Raw genomic sequence first — 21,342 nt, 5'->3', positions numbered from 1 at the left:
TGGGACTCATGGCAACCCCCAGTCACAGGCACAGGGGCTGGCTTTGCTCTGCCTTCAAAATGGCAGCCCCAGCTGTGAAATCAGGGGGCTCAGGTGTGTTACAGCCATATAATTGGCCACTGGGGCCCATGAATTTGGTAGGTCCCTAATAATATACCCACTCCAGAGAGGAGTCCAGAAGAGATCCCCAATCTTCTTGTGGGACATACTGCTAACCAAGGAGATGGTACTGCAGCCCGACCCATACAGGCAGCAAAAAACAAGCTCCAAAGCAGCAGATTCAGAAGTGGAAGATTTAGACACTGGAAAAAAGAACCATTCACAAGAGACAGCGAGAAGAAAAAAATGCCAGAAGAAGTAGGTAGGACTGAAGTACAGAACAAAGGAAGAGTGGAAATAGATATTATCATTTTTAAAGGTTTTTAAGATGAGAGATGTGAATTAAATCATACAGCTCAAGGGTGTCAAACTCACCTGACCCTGTGGGGCTGGATAAGCGTTGCTGGCCTGCTCTCTGGAGCTGGACTGGGCCTGACTCCTTGCACAGCATCTACAGCACTGAGGTTCAGCCTGTGCTGCAGCTCACTGTGCATGCAGGTCCAGCATACGGTGTGTGCTCCCCACAGCACAGAGTCTGGACCCGGCACTGGAGACAGCACATGTAGCGAGTGCTGGGTCCCGTCTGCATGCTGTAGCAGTGTGGATCCCTTGCTGGCCCAGCAAGCTGTGGGGCTGGCACATGCTGCACACATGCAGGGCTGGATTGGCTGTGCGTGCTGCACGCAGTACAGGGGGGCCAGCAAAAGGTATGCACTGCAGGTGGCGTTCTGCTGGGCTGGCCCTTTGCACTGGTTCTGCTGCAGCCTGATCCAGACTGTCCCCGGAGCCAAAGTACAGGGCCAGGTCAATGGGATCGCCACATGCAGCACACATCCCAAACTGACCCTCTTATGGGCTGGGCATGCAGCACCAGGTCCAGCCCACACTTCACATGTAGTGTACAGAGCCAGGGCTGGCATGTAGGGTTAGTTCAGCACCCCACAGCCAGAACATATGAATCCACAGGCTGCATATTTAACACCCCTGAGATGGCTGATACAGCTGAGGTATGGTAACTGCCACAAACAACATGAAGACACTAGAAAAAGCTTTCCTTCAGGTGCCCAAGGCTAAATTTGGCAGTTTGGAAGCCTGTAACCAGCCTCTGCTGCAAAGGGTTAAACTGACACTCAAGGTGTATAAGAAGAAACTTTGGAAGTTCAGAAGAAAGAGGATTTGAACCATGTTGAAGTTGCGATCCTAATAAAAGTAACGTGTGAGAATGTGAAAACAGTTTGGGCGTTAAACACGTTAAAGATGTTTTTGAGTTAATGAGTTTCGAACTGCTCTACAATAATCTCATCTTTCCTCACAAAAATGTCAGTTAACGGAGCATGACTTAAGGGATGTGCACCCTCGAGAGGAGAAACAGACTGATACCTTTAGGAGAGTGGTAATCTAGATCTGGGAGAAAGCCCAGAAGGGAACATCCTTAATGCAGAACTGTGAAAGGGAGATGCAAATGTGCTTCTCAGTCAAAGCAGGCAAAGCAAAGCCAGAAGGACTGTCAGTCCCATACCAATCTTCAAATAAGGCTTAAGAGGTGAAGCATTTTATTTGCTTGGCAACAGGGCATAAGTGTGCCAACTACCCAGTGGTCAAATTGTATCCCAGAGTAGTAAATAATCAATAGTAGGAGGTATGGGGAAATAACTGACAAGTGACAGGACACCAAATTGCCTGCAACCCAGTCAAACCATACGATGCTTCCAAATCAGGTGCTAGCAAAGATCTGGACCAAGGTCTTACTGATCTACTGGTTGGTAAGAAAAGATTCTGCCACCTGACAGTGGTGCTGCAAGGACAGTCCTTTTACTGTATTTTTAAAAAATGTAATGAGATTAAATCGAGTTAGGCTAAATCCAAAGGCTGGGCATGGGGAAGGGAAGGGAGAAGATCTACCTTGCCTGCCCTTACTAGGAAAGGTATGAGACTGTCCCTGCAGCAAAACCCCAGAGTGGGAAAAGAAAAACCAGAGTTTCATTGACTACTGCTCTCCACTGGGGGGGAGCCTCTGGACAAATATAAAGCAATTGGAGACAAGAATGAAACTTAGCTTGGAGGAACAAGTTCCCAGATGCACTGTGGTGTTCAGTACTTTGGAGGGACCAAACCTCTTGTGGCTTTCCCAACCAATCAGAAGTATGGGGCTAACAAAAGCATAATGGAGCACACCAGCCTCATTCCTCCAAGTACCTACCAAAGAATTACAAGGGAAAAGATCTTTATAAGAATTCAGACAGAATGGGACCCTAGGCTTTCCTGACAACTATACTGGTGTAAGACCTGGGACATTTCACTGAATACCTGAAACTTGAATCAATAATAAGTAATGGTGGATGCTTTACGTGGCATGCAAAAACATCTCCAGAACTCCTGGGGAGGCCCCTTTCCCTTTTTTTCCAGAAGAGAAGTATGTGACCATTTTCAACTTCTAGTAGATTTTATAAGATTGCTGCATTACTATTGCCTATGCATACATGGAATCCATCATTTACTAGCAAGAAGGTGTCTGTGGGAGTTGCCTAGCGGGACCTCCGAGGCCTGGGGATAGCATGGGGGCCAGGGGCTCCCTTGCCTGTCCCGCATGTGCCCAGATTGAGGCACTGGAGGGGCAGGCGAGGGAACTCCAAGGAGAAGTGAGCAGGCTGTGGGGGATCAAGGCAATTGAAGAAGAGATTGATAGCTACTTTCATTCTCTGCAGGACAAGATGCCTGGTGGAGAAGCTGCAAGGGAATACCCTGAAGCCGATGCTGGTGTGTGGAGGACAGTCACCTCAGGGACCAGACCTCTCGCCACAGAGACAGCTCTCCCAGTGCTGCTGGGGAACAAATATGAGGCCCTAGCTGCACTGGAAAAGCGTGCATGGGGGAAAGTGCACTGGATGGGCCTGCTGCCATCACTGAGCAAGCTGAGGGTCAGCCAGGTAAGCAGAAGAAGAGATGCCATGTCATCGTTGTGGGAGACTCCTTGCTGAGAGGAACAGAGGGACCCATCTGTCATCCGATCCCACAGCGCGTGAGGTCTGCTGCCTGCCCAGGGCCAGAATTAGAGACATCACAGTGAGAATTCCTAACCTCATCAGGCCCGCTGACAACCATCCCATGGTCTTCATCCATACAGGAACAAACGATGCGGCTAGGAGTAGTCCAGACCGTATTATGACTGACTACAGGGCTCTGGGGACCATGCTTAGGAAGACAGGGGCACAGGTGGTCTTCTCGGTGATCCTCCCAGTCAGCAGTCTCAGTAGGCATCACATCACCAGTGTCAGAGAAGTCAACCTGTGGCTCTGGAGTTGGTGCCATCATGCGGGTTTTGGTTTCCTGGACCATGAGCCACACTTCTGTGCAAGGGACCTCCTGGGACATGATGGGCTTCATCTCTCCACAAAAGGTAGAGTCTCTTTTCTTACAAGTTGGCTGACCTCCTACATGGGGCTTTAAACTAAGTACAACAGGGGATGGGGAGGCAGGAGATGAAGAGTGTCTAGAACCTACAGCAGTACACCCCAGGTAAGTACCAAGGGGACCTTTGGGCATCAGAACGGGAGTGTGTGTGTGGGGCTGGGAGGCAGCAAAAAGGCACCATTCAGAGGGCTCAAGTGCCTCTATACTAATGCTAGAAGGATGGGGAACAAGCAGAAAGAACTCATGCTCCTGCTTGCAGGCAATAAATTTTGATTTAGTGGGGCTAAAGGAAACCTGGTGGGACCCCACCCATGACTGGGCTGTACACACTGAGAGCTACAGGTTGTACAGAAGGGAGAGAGTAGGAAGGAAAGGGGGCGAGGTTGCTCTCTGTGTAAAGGAGTATTATACATCATCTACCCTAATTAAATTGGAATCAGAGGAAGAGAAAGCTGAGGCATTGTGTGTTAAGAAACACGAAGGTCGAGGGGAAAGAGTCTTGGTGGTGGGGGTCTGCTACAGACCACCACACCAGGAGGAAAAGCCAGACTTGGAATTCTTGAGGCCACTCTCAGAGGCTGTCTGGTCTAGGAATGTGGTTGACATGGGGGACCTAAACTACCTTGACATCTGCTGGGAGGAGCAGTCAGCAAAATCCAACCGTTCACGTGGATTCTTAACCTGCAAGCAGGACCTTCACCTAGCACAGGAGGCATACGGTCCCACTAGGGGGAATGCCTTACTGGACTTGGTGTTGGCTATCAGGGAGGACCTGGCAGGGGAGCTGCAGATTCATGGTCACCTTGGGGACAGCGACCACCAATCAACCTAATTCACCATATGGCATAGGGTGGATAAGATAACTAGTAGGGTGGAAGTGCTTGACTTTAGGAAGGCTAACTTCAGTGTGCTTAGAAGTCTAGTCAATGACATGCTGCAGGAGAAGAGTACTGGCAAGATGGGAGTCCAAGAAGGGTGGTCGTTTCTATACAAAGCAATCCTTTGGGTGCAGAGGGAGACTATCCCAGTATGAGGGAAAGAGGGGAAAGGAACCAAAAAAACTTCCTTGGCTAACAGAGAAATCCAGGGGAGGCTAAGGGCAAAAAAGAAGGCATACAGGCAGTGGAAGCAGGGGGAAGCTACCAAGGAGGAGTATACCTACTTCGCCTGCACTTGCAGGGAGGCAGTTAGAAAAGTCAAAGCAACTACAGAGCTGAGGCTGGCAACACAAATTAAAGACAACAAAGAGTTTTTGTTTTTTTTAAGGTATGTAGAGAGTAAAAGGAAGGTGCAGGGCAGCACAGGATCCCTACTAAATAAGAAGGAGCAATTAGTGACAGACAGGGGGGACAAGGCTGAGCTATTCAAGGAGTTTTTTGCCTTGGTATTCCTGAACAGAGATCAAGATACGTCTTTTAATGTGTTCTTAGATGGGCACCAGAAGAACACCAGCCCACCAAATGTCAACACTGACTTGGTGAGGAGTCACTTGGATGGACTGGATGTGTTCAAAAGTCAGCAGGCCCAGATAAGCTGCATCTGAGGGTACTGAAGGAATTAGCCAGTGTCACAGCAGAACTACTGTCATGGTTGTTTGAGCGCTCATGGCACTCGGTTCAGGTCCCAGAGGACTGGAAAAGGGCCAATGTGGTCCCTATTATCAAGAAGGGAAGGAAGGAAGATCCAACTAATTATAGGCCAGTCAGGCTCACCTCCATCCTTGGAAAGATCTTTCAAAAGATTATGAAGGATCGTATTTATGGGAGTCCAGAGGGAGAAATAATTCAGCAGGGAAACCAGCATGGATTCGTAGCAGGTTGGTCAGGCATGATCTATCTGGTTTCGTTTTATGACAGGGTTACAAAATGCTTAGATGCAGGAGTAGAGGTGGATGTCGTTTTCTTAGATTTTAGCATGGCCTTCGATATGGGATCTTATCCCATTCTCATAAATAAACTAAAAGGCTGCGACATAGATGTTTACAGTCCGGTGGGTGGCAAATTGGCTTAGTGGTGGCACCCAGAGAGTGGTAGTGCACAGGTGAGTATCAACCTGAAAGGATGTGGGTAGTGAGGTCCTGCAGGCTTTGGTCCTTGAACCTGTACTCTTCAATATCTTCATCAGTGACTCGGATGTGATTGTGAAGTGTATGTACTCTGTCCAAGTTTGCGGACGATACTAAATTGTGGGATGAAGTGCATGCTCCAGAAGGTAAGGAATGATCGCAGGCAGACCTGGACAGGTTAGAAAAAAAGTGGGCAATACACAATAGGATGCAGTACAAGGACAAGTACAAAGTGCTGCACCTAGGGCACAAAAATATCCAGCACACCTACTGACTGTGAGGAACAGAGTCCCTACTGACTGGGAAGTGATCCTCTCAGCAGCACAGAGGCGGAAAGGGATCTCAGAGTCATAATGGACTCCAAGAGGTACATGAGTTGTCAGTGTGACAATCTTCAGCAAAGCTAACCACACTTTATCATGCATCAGCAGATGCATGACAAAAAGATCCAAGACGGTGATGCTTCCCCTATATGCGGCATTGGTCAGACTGCAGTTGGAGTACTGCATCCAGTTTTGGGCACCGTACTTCAAGAAGGATGTTGATAGACTCGAGAGGGTCCAGAGGAGGGCCGCTCATATGGTTAGGAGCTTACAGGACAAGCCCTACGAGGAGACATAGACCTGGACCTCTTCAGCCTCTGCAAGAGAAGGCTGAGAGGTGATCTTGTGGCCACCTACAAATTCATTGGGGGGGGGGGGGGGGCAGCAGCGCAGCAAGGGATCAGAGATGCTCTGTTGACCAGGGCAACAGAGCATCTGTTACCTGCTCTGTTACCTCTTGGGGTAACAAGGAACAATGGTCACAAACTGACAGACAGCAGATTTAAGCTAGATATCAGGAAAAACTTCTTCATGGTAAGAGCCCAAAATTTGGAATGGGATTCCAAAGGAGGTGGTGCTCTTCCCTACCTTGGGAGTCTTTAAGAGAAGGCTGGATAGGGATCTGGCTGGGGTCACTTGACCCCAGCACTCTTTCCTGCCCAGGCAGGGGGTCAGACTCTATTTCCTTACTGTCCAAGCCCCCAGGACCTGGAATAGACATCCTCCAGAAGTGGTGCAGGCACCTACTCTGGACTCATTCAAGAAACGCTTGGATGCTTATCTTACTTGGGTCCTTTGACCCTAGCTGATTTCCTGCTCTTGGGGCAGGGGGCTGGACTTAATGATCTTTGAGGTCCCTTCCAGCCCTAATGTCTATGAAATCTTCTAAGATCCCTTCTGACCCTAGCATCTATGAATCTATGACATAGATTATAGTTTATAGAGCAGTTTAGTCTGTACTTGTTTTGCAAAAGAACGCTCCAAGTAGGAACATCGTATGATATCTGTTTCAGCCTAACATATAATGAGATGCCTAAATACAATTTAAAGAGAAACCTTGCTATGTTAAGATAAATTTAGTAGGTGAAGTACCATAAAAAATATTCCTGTTTTTTTCCATGTAACTGGAATCTGCTATATATACACACAATACATGACATATACATGGCACTAGTTAGTATAAATTAACTAACTAAACTTACTGTTTGCACCAAAACCATACAATTTTTTTTGGCCCAACCAAAGTAGAGAAAAAGCTTAAGTGTTGACACAAGTAGCAGATAATGTGCAAGCATGTTTCAAACACAGTTAAGACATTTTGAAAGTTCCCTGAAATTCTGTGAAACTGATTTTTAAAGCAATAAGAAATTACAAATTCTCCATTTCCTCCCCCCACCAAACTTCTAAATATATATTCTGGAATGAAATGTTTCCAAGCCATAAAGGTCCATACTGAGAATGAACTGTTATAGTAGTATGTGCATGAACAGTTATACCTGCTACCTACCCACCCACCTACCCACTCATCATTTTCTTTAGATTAGGGGTGCTCAATCCTCAGCCCCAACCAGTGGTGCTCAACTCCCCCATGGTCCAGTTTTGTTTTTTTTAAACGAGTATCCACAAACAGCCCATGCAATAGCTCCAAGTATGACCTTCCTTTCTATTTCTATGCTTCCAAGCAGGCACATTCTTATTTCATATTAACAAAGCAAATGTGATTCATATTACAAAGATCTGCACAATCTATGTGTTACCTCATACTGGCATTTCAAGTACACTGAAAATTGGGCTGATGGTAAAGGACGGAGAAATATCACTACTCCCCCTTACTTCCTTATCTAATACCAAGGATACAAACACATTCATCCCATGTTATCCCTCCTTACCTAGTATGAAGTCTGTTAATGCTAGCTTACATTTGTGCATGCATGATCCCTTCCCCCAAAGACAGCCTTGCTTAGAAATCTAAAATTTGACATATATAATTTTGTTTAGTACACAGTCACAAAAACAGTTTAGAGAATTACTTTTCCTGTTGCAAGTTCCCGCTTTTCAGAGAGATTGCAATTTACAAATACTATTAACTGATGGCTATATGATTAGCAAGAAAGCAAATTTCATTCTCCCTGTTCCTGCACTCTTGCTTTCAACTCTCCCCCCTTCTCACTCCCAGCCCCCCAACCCCCAGATGTTTTCAGCTATAACATTGCTGCTGTCAGATAGCTTGGTTTGTGCTATTTAAATACCTATTTTTAGTCCGATTACATAAGTTTAGGGAGAACATATGGAAAGTGGTCTGGGAGGGCACATCACATCCCATGCCCTTTAATTATACTTCCTTACCTTTTGTACTATTTCCAATTTACCAGAGCTGCATAAAACTGAATGCATTTGCACACATACACATCCATATAAAGTCAGAAATCTAAAACTAATGGTCACTGTGATTAAAAAGGGATCCTATCAATGTAAATAAATGAATAAAAACCCAAGAACTGCCCGGTCTTATTTTCTGTACAATACCTAAAATTAACAAAATGCAGTTTTCAGGATACTGTGGGTATCACAGACAGTTTCAGAGTCTCCTTTAAGAGTAAGTTCTATCCAAGAAATCCTAACCGAAAGCTAATAAATGAAGAAAAGTGAAAGACTTAATGAATTAAGATGCATTATTTTAAAACAGAATACTGTAACTAAAAAAAAAATTCCATTTAAAAATGTTAACCAATGCCAAGAGACTAAAGCTGAAGTTTTTCTTTTAAAATCCAGCTCTTCTTTCCAACTGATTTTGAAACAATTTAATTTCACCACACTTAATTTCACTTTACTCCTAAAAACTATTCAGCAAGTACTTACTCAGAGAAACCTGTATTTGGCATCTACTTTCCTGTACTATGGCAAAAAGTAGTGTCTTTCTTGGACTAAAGATTTGCACTTTTTCAACGTTTTAAATACTGGGTTCCTCTCAAAAAGGTACAGTAGCTATTTTTTCCCCCTTGAAGTTTCAATACAATGATGTTTTTTCATAGCAAGAATTTGACACTGATGTTTTATTAGTCTGATTACTACCGTTACAGAATAATATGGAAGGGAAACAAACAGAGTATCATATGAGTGTGGATATCTGTACCACAGTTTACAGCTTATTAGGTGAAAGCACACAATACTGTAGGCTATATATTTATGATTTTCATTTCACAGATTTCATAGACACTAGGACTGGAAGAGACCTCTGGAGATCATTGGGTCCAGCCTTGGCAGGAAGTCAGCTGGGGTCAAATCACTTCAGCAAGATCCAAATGTTTCTTAAAAGGTATCTAGAGTAGGTGCTTGCATCACTTTTGGGGGGAGTCTATTCCAGATTCTGGAGACCCAGGCAATAAAGAAGTTTTCCCTTATGTCCAGCCCAAAACGGTCTTCCAGCACTTTGCTGCCATTAGACCTCATCTTCTCTTGGGATGCCCTGGTGAACAGATGTTGTCCCAGTTCCTGATGCAAACCCCTTACATACTTATAGGCTGCCACCAAGTCACTCCTGAGCCTTCACTTCTCCAGGCTGAAGAGTCCCATGCCTCTCAGCCTCTCCTCATAAGGCCTATTTGCTTGATCTCTAATCATTTGCATGGCTCTCTTCCGGGTTCTCTCAAGCTTCTCCACATCCTTCCTAAATTGTGGATCCCAGAATTGGATGCAGTACTCCAGCTGCAGTTTCAGCAAGGCAGAGTAAAGTGGGAAGATGAGTTCTTGGGTCTTGCTTGAGATGCATCAGTAGATGTAAGCCAGAGTTCTATTTGCTTTGCTGGCTGCAGCATTGCATTGGTGGCTCGTGTTCAGTTGGCGGTCAATCATGACCCCCAAGTCTCTTTTGGTTGTGGTGCTAGTGAGTGCAGCACTGCTGAGCCTGTAAGTATGATGCGGGTTTTTTCTCCTGAGGTGGAGCACCTTGCATTTCTCCGCATTGAATGTCATCAGGCTTTGATCTGCCCACCTTCTGAGCCTGTTCAGGTTGACCCAAATTGCCAGCCTCTCTGAGGGTGACTGCACTTCCCCATAATTTGGTGTTGTCTGTGAACTTAGCCAGTCCACTTCTGACACCCAAATCCAGATCGTTTATGAATATATTAAAGAGTATTGGTCCAAGTACTGAGCCCTGGGGAACGCCACTGCACCATGCTGACTCGGTTCCATTGACTAATCACTCTCTGGGTCCGACCATGGAGCCAGTTCCCCAGCCGCCAGACAGTAAGGTTCTCAAGGCCGCAATTCCCCCAATTTTACCATAAAGACATCACAGGAGACCAAGTCAAGGGCTTTTTAAAAATCTAAATATATGCTATCAACCTCTTCTCCTTTGTCCAGGTGATGCGTCACCCGGTCATAGAAGGAAGTGAGGTTGGTCAGGCAAGACCTACCCGCAACGATGCCATATTGGTTCTCTCTCAGAACGCTGCTTTCCATTAGCCTGTTGTTGATGGTTTCTTTGATTATTTTTTCCAGGATCTTCCCAGGGACAGAGGTCAAACTGATGGCCTGCAATTCCCTGGATCCTCATTCCTTCCCTTCTCAAAGATAGGCACCACTTTGGACCTCTTTCAGTCTTCAGGAACCTTTCCCAAGAACCGTGAGTTCTCAGATATTTTCGCTATTGATCATGCTATTATGTCAGCCAACTCTTTTAGCGCTCTTGGGTGTATTCCACTGCCACACAACTTGTGGATGTCCAGCCTCTCAAGCTGTTCCCTCACAAGATCTTCACCAATTATAGGTGTGTGATTGCCCTTACCCTGATAGTCCTGCATCCTATCAGGCAGGGTGATCCCCTTGGGCTGGTGCAAAACCAATGCAAAGTAATCGTTGAGGAGATTAGCTTTCTTTTGAGTATCAGTTGTCAGCTGCCCCATTTGGTTCAGCAAGTGTCCGATGTTGCCCTTGTTTTTTTTCTGACTTCCCACACATTTGAAAAAGGACTTTTTATTGTCCTTGATTCCTGTAACCAGTTTGAGTTCAGTTTCAGCCTTGGTTTTTCTGGTTCACTCCCTACGGGTGCAGACCAATGAGGCATAATCCTCCTTTGAGGTAGTTCCTGACTTCCATCCCTTATAAGCTTCTCTTTTCAGATTCAGGAGGTCCATGAGTTCCCTATTGACCCAAGGGGGTCTCCCAGCCCTTTTGCTACCTTTCCTATGAGCCAGAATTAAGCCAGCTCAATATATAAAGGGACTGCTAAACTTAATTTGTTCTTCATATTAAAATATGGGCCTTATTTACCATTTGTAGTGACCTTTTGTGGACACCTGGACAGTTAACTAATCAGGAAGATGGGGAGTTCCCATTAAGTCTATGAAGGGTCCAAGTCACAAGAAGTACTTTCACCCATCCCAAAGTATCAACAGCTTTAACAGAGGATTTACTATACCCCTCTCCCTTCTTAACCCTAAATTAAATGCAATCGTTCTCCCTAAAACCAAAATTAGGACAAAGACATGCAAAAAATCCTGAACTGGAATCTGCAATCAAAATCAGAAATGCGTGCAGTTAGGTGCTTTTCAAAATGCAGAGGAATCCACAATCCCTGCCACAAAGACCCAAATCCAGACAAAATTTAAATAGGCTGACACATAGTAAAGAAGAATATTCTTGGAAAAGTTATACTCTCCAATCTGAACTATCCTACTGCTGAAGATGAAAGCAGCATGCAAACCTTCAGCCTCCCTAAATAAAAAAAATGCCTTTGGAATTTTGAAGATTAAGAAGTCTTCTCCTTCCCTGTATCTGAACAACTGCCCATCTCATCCCTTTCTTCCCCTACTCCTATCTCAGCCACGTCTCACCTTTCCTTTCCCTGTTTTACCTCTGCCCCACCTCTTTCTTCCACTCAGAAACAAATATTTCTTGTAATACAATAGATTTTCCAAGTGTATTCTGAAAGTATGCACCAGCCTATGGATTCTTCTGCTATCTGAACTAAACCTAATAGCACATATTCCTAATCTTCATGGAGATGGCAATGTAGATCTTAAAATGCACACTAATAATGTGCATTTTAGCAGCCTTCAGCTATGGAATCCAGCAACACCTATGGGAAAGCCATATTTATGTAAGTATTTATGAATACTGTATGCTGACCTAGTTATTGAGTTAGTTAATATATTGGTTTTACTTAATGAGGGAATAGAAGGAAAACAGCTGCAAGAGGAAAACACTCAAGGTAAGAGACCTGAAGTGTTAGCTACAAAGCGCTTAAGAGACAATGCTCCAACTATTAACTTTCAAAGTCCCACCTACTGGTTCTACAACTTACAAAACTATTTTTGACAAGCAGTCAATGGCTTGGGAAATGGATTCTTTCTAGGAGTGAGTGGGAGGAGGCGGCTGAGTGGAGCCCGGCCCAGTCAAGCCCCACCCAGGGCCCTACTTGGCCCAGCCCCCAAGAGGAGAGAGATGGGGGGATACTCAACAGTCCTTCTCCAGTAGGGCAGGGCCCCTCAAATCCCGGGCAGGGCCCCCCCTTGCCCGAGAGCAGCTTCCCCGATGGCAGGCCCACTATGCATGCCCGCAGTTTAAAAGGGCCCACCAACAGAAAGAAAAAAGTCCCAGTTAGGCTCTGGACCGGTGAGAGACACGCAGGTGAAAGCCTGCTGCACCCCTGCTCCCCCAAAGACCCCTCCAGCAGCCACAGAGCCGACCCCCAGCACAGTCGGAGGCAAGCAGGGCCCGTGGTGGGAGGGGGTTAACCCCTGAGTGACTGGGAGGAGACGGCTGAGTGGAGCCGGGCGGGTTAAGCCCCACCCAGGCCCCTACTTCACCCAGCCCCCCAGGGAGCCACGCAACCGAAGCCGCACAAACAGGCTGTGCAAACAGGCGCGATTGTCTGCCGGTGCGTGAGTTAGCGCGGAGTTCACGTGGAAGGGCCCAAGATCCTACCTGCAAACCCCCCAGGGTAGATGGTCCCAGCTGTAGCCAACCTACCAGAGGCACGACATGGATGGGCACGCGCCACACACTGAGGGTCCCCTTGGGCTCTCCAGCCCTGCCCCCCCCCGGGCACCACAGAGACAACCACCCAGACGGAGCCCATGGTTATGGGCTCCACCCAGACGAAGCCCCTGGCTCTCGGCTGTGGGGGCCGCCTGTCGCTGTTTCAGGCTCTGGGGCCCAGAAGCATGGCCACCTCCCCTTATGGGGTCTGCTCCCTTTTGGGGTCTCTGGCGCATCAGCTGGAGGAGCATCAGGGACTGTGAGCAGGAGATCGACTCCTACTGCCTGGCCCTTCACATCCAGGAGCCAGAGGGTAGACCACAGTCCCCCACCAGGACAAAGCAGGACTCTGGGACCTCCCACTCTGTCCAGTCAGGGGCATGGACCAAGGTGGTCAAGGGCCCTAAGGCCCACCGCACCAAGGCCCCTGCCCCGCCGGAGCTTAGCAACAGGTACACACCTCTTGCTGCTCCAGCAGAGCCTGCTGAGTTGCCAGCTCTCGCAGGCAACACAGGCCCAACTGCAGCTATAGCCCCCGCTCTCCCCAAGACAGAACGTAAGGTGTTTGTTGTGGGAGAGTTCATCCTGCGGGGGACTGAGGGGGCAATCTGCCACCCTGACCCCTTAGTCTGGGAAGTCTGCTGCTTCCCAGGGGCCCGCATCCAGGACACTGCAGAGAAGATACCAAAGCTCCTCCAGCCCACAGACCACTACCCCATGCTCCTTATTCATGTAGGCACCAATGACATGGCTTGGAGTACTCCTAGCCAGGTCATGAGGCACTATAGGGATTTGGGAGCGGGGCTAAAGGGTCTGGGGGCACAGGCGGTGTTCTCTTCAATCCTCCCAGTCTTGGGGTATGGGTTAAGGAGGGAGGGGAGGATCCAGGTAGTCAACCAAAGACTGCGGTGCTGGTGTTATCAGGAAGCCTTGGGCTTCCATGACCACAGTCCCCTCTTTGGCAAGAGAGGCAGCGAACTGCTGGGAAGAACTGGCTCTTCTCAGCCAGGCTGGCTGACCAGCTCCACCGGGCTTTAAACTAAGCCCGATGGGGGATGCGAGGACTACCACCACTGCTGGCCCACTGAGCAACCCTTGCAAAACCAGCAGGCCAAGGCACTTAAGGGACCCCACCCTGGTACGACCTGTGAGCAAGGCAAGAGCCCTAAAGGGGACACTTACCTGCCTGTACACAAATGCCAGGAGCTTGGGGAATAAGCAGGAGGAACTCGTCCTCTTGCTTAACACAAATAATTATGACGTCATAGGGATAACAGAGACCTGGTGGGACTCCACTCATGACTGGATGACGGGTATAGATGGCTATACCCTGTACAGGAGAGATCATGTAGCTAAGAGGGGCGGGGGTGTAGTTCTCTATGTTACGGAAAGCTACAGTCCCTGCAAGCTGATTTTGGTGATCAGGGTGGACGACTGGAGACCCTCTGGGTTAAAATCTGTGGGGAACACAGCACAGGGGACACAATGGTGGGAGTCTACTACAGACCTCCCACTCAAAGTCCTGAGCTTGACTAGGAGTTCGCCCAGCACCGCTGAGGCGGCATGCTCCAGGATCATGGTTGTCATGGGTGACTTCAATTACCCAGACATCTCGTGGGAGGATCACTCAGCAAAAACTGAGTGGTCGCAAAGCTTCCTCTCGTGTGTGGATGACCTCTACCTGACTCTGAACTCAAGGACTTCTGTATTGCTGACTGTCTTGCCAGCTTTACGGCGGATAGTGAAGGTGATCAGCTCGTGGTCGCTGTCACCCAGCTTCCTGTTGATCACTAGGTCGCCGATTAGGTCTTCCCCAGTAGCCAGTACCAGGTCAAGCAGCGCTTTGCCTCTCGTTGGCCCATAGACTTCTTGAGTTTGGTGCTGCCATCACAGGGAGTTGAAACTATAGACAGGCCCCCAGAATGTGCCCTCTGGGTGACCTGGAGGCTTGTCAGTCACAGAGCATGAGGTAATCTGATCTAACGCACGTGCTCAGTTCACTGATTGCATGATGTAATTAGACTAGAAATTTCTCTGTGAAGAGCGTTCTGATTGGCCACTAAATTCTTATAAAAGGTTTGTGAGCCACCATCCAGGTGTGGTGAGGTAGTGTGTGTGTGTTTTGGAGGAGAGACTGTGCTCAACCCTGTGAGCAGAAGCTGCCTTTACAGGGACTGTCTCACAGGGAGAGAATGATCCTGTGAGCAGAGGCTGCAGACGGCAGGGACTGTGAGGTGCAAGCAGAGGCTGCGGACGGCAGGTGGAGCGACTTGTCTTTTCGATCTCGGTTACGGGACTGTTTGGCTTCGATTTTGACTTCGGCTTACTTCGTTCTGGCTTCTCATCTCCGACCTTGGTTTACGGACTGGCATCACGACCCCATTCCTCGATTCACTACGTTACAGTTTTTGTTGTTTGTTATCCCATTCATAAGCTGTTGACCAGCCCTGGGACTAGCTAGCGGGCAGCCGCATCTATCCCTCAGGGGGTAGAAAACAAGGGCTTGCTAGTGAACCCCGTGGGCCAACAGACCACTTTGTTGTTCGCTATACTGTAACTGAAGAAATATCTGAGCCTCCGCTTCCCAAGCATGAGTAAACAAATCATCTTTGTTTAAACTTCCCTTACAGCTCACACTCCACCGCTGCTAATCCCACCTGTTTGTATTCCAATTGCCACCCCGGCCCACCGTGACCTTGGGGCCCGATTCACTCGGTGTTCAGTTACCCCGACACTAGCTTTGAGCATGAAGGAAAATAAAAAGTCCTTTTTCAGATATGTAGGGAGCCAGAGGAAAAGCAAGGGCAACACGGCCCCTGCTGAACCAGATGGGGCAAGTGACAACTGACACCCAGGAAAAAGCCAACCTATTAAATGGGTACTTTGTGTCAGTCTTTCATCAGTCCCATGGGGCGCCCATGCCCGCTATGGGACAGGGAGGTCTGGGTGAAGGAGAAGAGATTGATGTCATATATCTTGACTATAAAAAAGCCTTCAAACTGGTATCCCATGATCACCTCTTGGTGAAACTGGCCAACTGTGGCCTTGGGTCCACCACAATCCACTAGCCAGAAAACTGGCTCCATGGTCGGACCCAGAGTGTGGTAACAGATGTAAGTCACTCATCATGGTGTCCTGTGACCAGTGGGGTCCCCCAGGGCTCGGTCCTTGGACCCATATTGTTCAACATCTTCATTAATGATGTGGACATTGGAGTCAGAAGCAGATTGGCCGAGTTCACCGATGACACCAAACTTTGGGGCAAAGCATCCACGCCAGAAGATAGGCGGGTGATCCAGGCTGACCTGGACAGGCTCAGCAAATGGGCAGACGAGAACCTGATGGTATTTAACGCCGAAAAATGCAAGGCTCTCTACCTTGGGAAGAAAAACCTGCAGCATCCCTGTAGGCTCGGCAGTGCTACGCTGGCTAGCACTATGGAAGAAAGAGACTTGGGGGTCATCACTGACCACAAGATGAACATGAGCCTGCAATGCCACGCTGTGGCTACTAAAGCGACCAAAACGCTGGCTTGCATCCATAGATGCTTCTCAAGCAAATCCCAGGACGTCATTCTCCCCTTGTACTCGGCCTTGGTGAGGCCGCAGCTGGAGTACTGCGTCCAGTTTTTGGCCCCACAATTCAAAAAGGATGTGAAGAAGCTTGAGAGAGTCTAGTGAAGAGCCACGTGCATGATCAGAGGTCAGGAAAACAGACCTTACAAGGACAGGTTGAGAGCCATGGGGCTCTTTAGCCTGGAAAAGCACAGGCTCGGGTGATCTGATGGCCACCTATAAGTTTATTAGGGGTGACCACCAGGATCCAGGGGAACATTTGTTCACCAAAGCGCCCCAAGGGATGACAAGGTCGAACAGTCAAACTACTACAAGACCGTTTCAGGCTGGACATAAAGAAGTATTTCTTTACTGTCTGAGCCCCCAAGGTCTGGAACAGCCTGCCATCAGAGGTGGTTCAAGCACCTACACTGAACACCTTCAAGAGCAAATTGGATGCTTATACTTGCTGGGATCCTATGACCCCAGCTGACTTCCTGCCCTTTGGGTGGGGGGCTGGACTTGATCTTCCGAGGTCCCTTCCAGCCCTAACGTCTATGAAATCTTCAAGAGGTACTTGAGGAAAAATCTCTCCACAGACTCCACTCATAGGTATACAGAAAACCATGCCCAAAAGACAAAATTGGTTCATCTATGCCAATGCACTGCACCCCCTGTGCTGCTACAGATTGGAGTCCCATCAGCTGATGAGAATCTAAGCTGTGGCAGCACCTGGGGAGAGTCGAGTCAGCTGAGGGGGTCTCCTAACCATGGGAGCATGTGAGATGGTACAATGGCTGGGAGTCCCCTCAGGGGTGGGTTCCCTGGTACCACTGCAGTATACCTTTGCAGCTGGAAGCCCATCAGCTGACAGGACTCCCAGCCATGGGGGCATAGCTAGGCTACACGTACAAATTTCCCATGAAATTCTCTCAGTTAAGTTGGAGAGTACTGGCCTAGACCAGGCCACAAGGTGGGTTGCAAACTGGCTCAGCAGCCAATCCCAACAAGTCATAATTAATGGGGTAGCCTCATCCTGGAAGGCTGTCTCTAGTGGTGTACCCCAGGGGTCAGTGCTTGGGCCTGTGCTCTTTAACATCTGGTATTAATGACCTGGATAAGGGAGTGAAAACTGCAGTGATTAAGTCTCTGGATGATACCAAGCTGTGGGGACAAGCGGGTACATCGGAGGACAGGTCAAGGATTCAGGAAGACCTTGATAGGTTGGTCCTATAGGCTGAACAAAACCATATAAGGTTCAACAGGGACAAATGCCAGGTCTTTCATCTGGATAGAAAGAACCCCCCTTACACCTATAGAATGGGTGATGGTCTACTGGCTGGCACTGCATCCAAAAGGGACTTGGGGGTGTCAGTTGACCAGAGGATGAATATGAGTCACCACTGTGATGAAGTCACCAACAGAACAAATAAAATTCTGGTGTGCAACAGCAGGTGCCACCAATAGATCCAGAGAGCTGCTCCTCCCCCTCTATTTGGCATTGGTGAGGCCACAGCTGGAGTACCACGTCCAATTCTGGACACTACACTTCAAGAAGGATGTGGACAAGCTCAAGAAGGTGCAAGGAAGAGCCACCCACATGATCAAGGGCCTGAGGGACAGGCCCTATGAAGAGAGACTTCAGGATCTGGGTTTGTTCAGCCTTAGCAAAAGAAGGCTGAGGTGTGACTTGATAGCTGCCTACAATTATGTCAATGGAAAACACCAGGATGTAGGAGAATAACTTTTCAGAACAGCACCGCCCCCCCGGGGAAGACACAGACGAATGGACACAAGCCAGTCGAGGAAAAGTTTTGGCTGGACATAAGGAAAAACTTCTTTTCCGTATGGGTAACTAGAATCTGGAACACACTTCCAACAGAGGTGCTGCAATCACCATCTCTGGCAGTCTAAGAGTAGGCTGGACATTTGTTGAGCTTGTTTGAGCCCAATTACCTTCTGCCCATGGCAGGGGACTGGACTTGATGATCTCACAGGTCCCTTCCAGTCCTCCTTCTATGATTCCTGATAGAAGCCAGAAAGAGCTAGAAAATGTTTACTAACTTAACTTCATAGCTGGATGGACTTTTTAATTGCATGACAGGTAATTTACACATGTTGCTGGCCTAAATTAATTGTGTGATCAATCCTGTAATTGTGTAACACATGTAACGTATAATGTAATGAATGCCACAGAAGTAGTAAAGTCACCAATGCGGTGTTGTGCCTGATCGCCATGTGACATGCTGCAAATAGATCTAATGCTTACAAAAAACTATACCTGCAAAAGATGCTATGGAAAAGAAACATTAAAGGACCACATGAGTGTATATGTGCATTTACTTATTTTAAAGAGTCCCCAAAGAGCTAATTTGGCTGAGGCAGTGGAGGTCAAAATGATAGTGGGGTTACAGAGTCACCAATCCAAAACTGTATAGTTTCTTGACAGAGTTTGGCTTGGTAGTACTACTGTACTGTCTGCTACAGCAGGGCTAAGGTACAAAGGAGTAGAAGGAAAAAGCTGAAATATTTTAGAACCACAGGCCATACAGAAGCCTATACATAAAAAAAGCCTCCTGAGGAGACCATATCCCTTGCATTTCATAGACTATACAGTCAGAGGGGACCATGTTGATTTTCTAGTTCAATAGTGCTCCACTTTTTGGACCCCAAGGGAGCCCCATGCACCCAGATCAGGCCTGCACTGTTCTAGCCCCTGTACACTTAGTTTGAGCCCTGCATGCCAGACCTTGCTAGCCAGCTTACACGGTTCCCCACGAGTCCAGAAATATGGCAGCAGGGAAAATATGGCATCCCTATTCAAGTCTGACCTCTTACATACACAACCATAGAACTTCCATGAATTAGCTTGTGTTTACAACTAGAAGTCTTTTAGAAAATTTCCATTTCAATTTTAAAAACTGCCAGCATGAGGGAATGCACTACATTGTCAAATCAAAGCCAATGGCTTCCTTCAAATTACTTTCACCTTTTAAAAATAAATAAATAAATAAATACAGAGTCACAGTAAGGTAAATAAGATTTAGAAGAGTTTTAAGTGACTTGGTCACTTGTAGCAATTTCTACTATGCTAGCCAGTCATCTATGCTAGGATATAGCTGGGTTCTTTGTTTCTTCAGAGGAATGGCAACCAGGTAAGACCCTTGGTGAAAACCCCTGGAGCTACAGTGGTGCCAAAGGATACAAGCAGGCCTTAACTTACAATGGTTCGAGTTACAATGAACTGAAGTCCCGATGTTTGTAAACTGACACATGGGTTCAAAGTTCCAATGTGGGTTTCAACTTTATGATGCTGGACACTGGAAACAGGTCCGTCAGTGGAAGGGGAGGGGAAAAGGAAGAGCCAAGGGGGAGGAGTGGGGCAGATCAGGGCCCCTGGAGCGAGGGAGGGCTGAGGCAAATACTGCCCAGCTGGGGCTACACCAGGTTTTGCAACCGAGGGCTGGAGAAGCCATGACGCATTAGACTGCTCTCCTGACTGCCCCCATTGAGCCAGGCAGCTGTGGGAGAAGCCATGGCTCATCCAGCAGCTCCTACTGCTGGTCATGGGGTGGGAGGGAAGAACAGGACTTACGAACTCAGATCTGATCAGGGTGGGGCAGTTTGCAGTCAGGGTAGATCTGGAGGCACGTGACACTCTTTCCCCCCTCTCCCCATGCCCTTCCAGACACATGGCTGGAGCAACAGGGTGCTGCTCCTCTGCGAGTCATTTGCAGGGCAGCTCCTTGGACACTTTAAGAAAGCAGACAAGACTCCAGAAAAGCCTGCAGCCAAGACCCCTTCAAAAAAGGGCCAACTAAGAGCCCTTCAGAAAGTCCAAAGTCACCTCAAAAGACGTCCTTCCAAATAAGTGTTTGCTATTTACAGTACAAATAAGTACATATAGACAAGCAATATAGTTAGAATTATTTATTTTATATAATTGAGTACTGTACAAAATTCTGGGTTATTTTTGGTGAAAACAGGGTATCAGGCCTTGGTTCAAGAACCAATCCCCCACTTACAACATTGCTTCCAATGGGAAAAAATGGGTTACGAATTGCAAAGTTTCGACTTAAATACGGTTTTCAGGAACCAGTTAGTGTCGTAAGTCCAAAGACTGCCCGAGTAAGCTGATGTTCTTATCAGAAATCAAGTGTCTTGTGGGCAGAACAGAAATAAAAATAAGCAGTCTGGCAGACTGATAACCGTCAACTAGTCCATAGGATACAAAAAAAAAGGTACTAAAGCAAAGTAGCCCTTTGCCAGTTGAAATTGATAACAGCATTAAAACAAAGAACAGGGATTCAGCTTCAAATTCCTTTGTGATTAAATAGTAAAAATTAAAAATCTGATTCTCCCAACTCTTGAGAGACTGGCTCCAACCACTGTCAGGTGTAGAAAGGCATTTATCTTTCACTTCAATTTTTTCTTATGAGAAAGGACTTGAAGAGGAGCAAAGAGGGGGCTTGAAATGAGATGGAAGATTCCTTGATTAGGATCTGGAATATCAACGGGTCCCAAGCTATGCCTGGCAACGCTTACTGAAACAAACCAAATAAGGGAGTACAGGAGGATCTTTATGTACTCCTTAGACATCTGATAATGGCAAATTTATTCTGCTCATCACCTCAAGTTGTGGGGCAGCTGAGAAAGTAGTAGAGAAAACAAATGTGTGTGAAATATCTGCCTCTTCCGCAGAAAGTTTCATTAAATTTGTTGCTGTTGTAAGAAGGCATCAGAAAAGGCTGCTGTTTCCAAGTCTGGACTCTCCCTCTCTTTAGGTGTCAGGTGTGGTAGGACAAAAATCAGGCTTGTGGAGCTCCCCACGATTTGGGAAATTTGGTGGCAGGAGTGCAGTTGCAATTAATACCATCATTCTTCCCTGAGCCCTGCACAGCCAGATTGG

The 21,342-nt window shown here is 47.4% G+C and overlaps 1 protein-coding gene and 1 pseudogene across 1 annotated transcript in view; one reads left to right on the top strand and one right to left on the bottom strand.

The window, feature by feature from the left end:
* HSD17B12 (hydroxysteroid 17-beta dehydrogenase 12) overlaps nt 1-21,342 on the bottom strand; it is a 135,614-nt gene that overhangs the window by 55,089 nt on the left and 59,183 nt on the right. The gene's annotated exons all lie outside the window — the stretch shown is intronic.
* On the top strand, nt 1,089-19,698 carry LOC149871692 (uncharacterized; annotated as a pseudogene).

This window comes from Crocodylus siamensis, chromosome 2, assembly GCF_052110815.1.
Source record: "Crocodylus siamensis isolate JL-2025a chromosome 2, ASM5211081v1, whole genome shotgun sequence".
Lineage (NCBI taxonomy): Eukaryota > Metazoa > Chordata > Crocodylia > Crocodylidae > Crocodylus > Crocodylus siamensis.
This window is presented reverse-complemented; position numbering and strand designations above follow the sequence as displayed.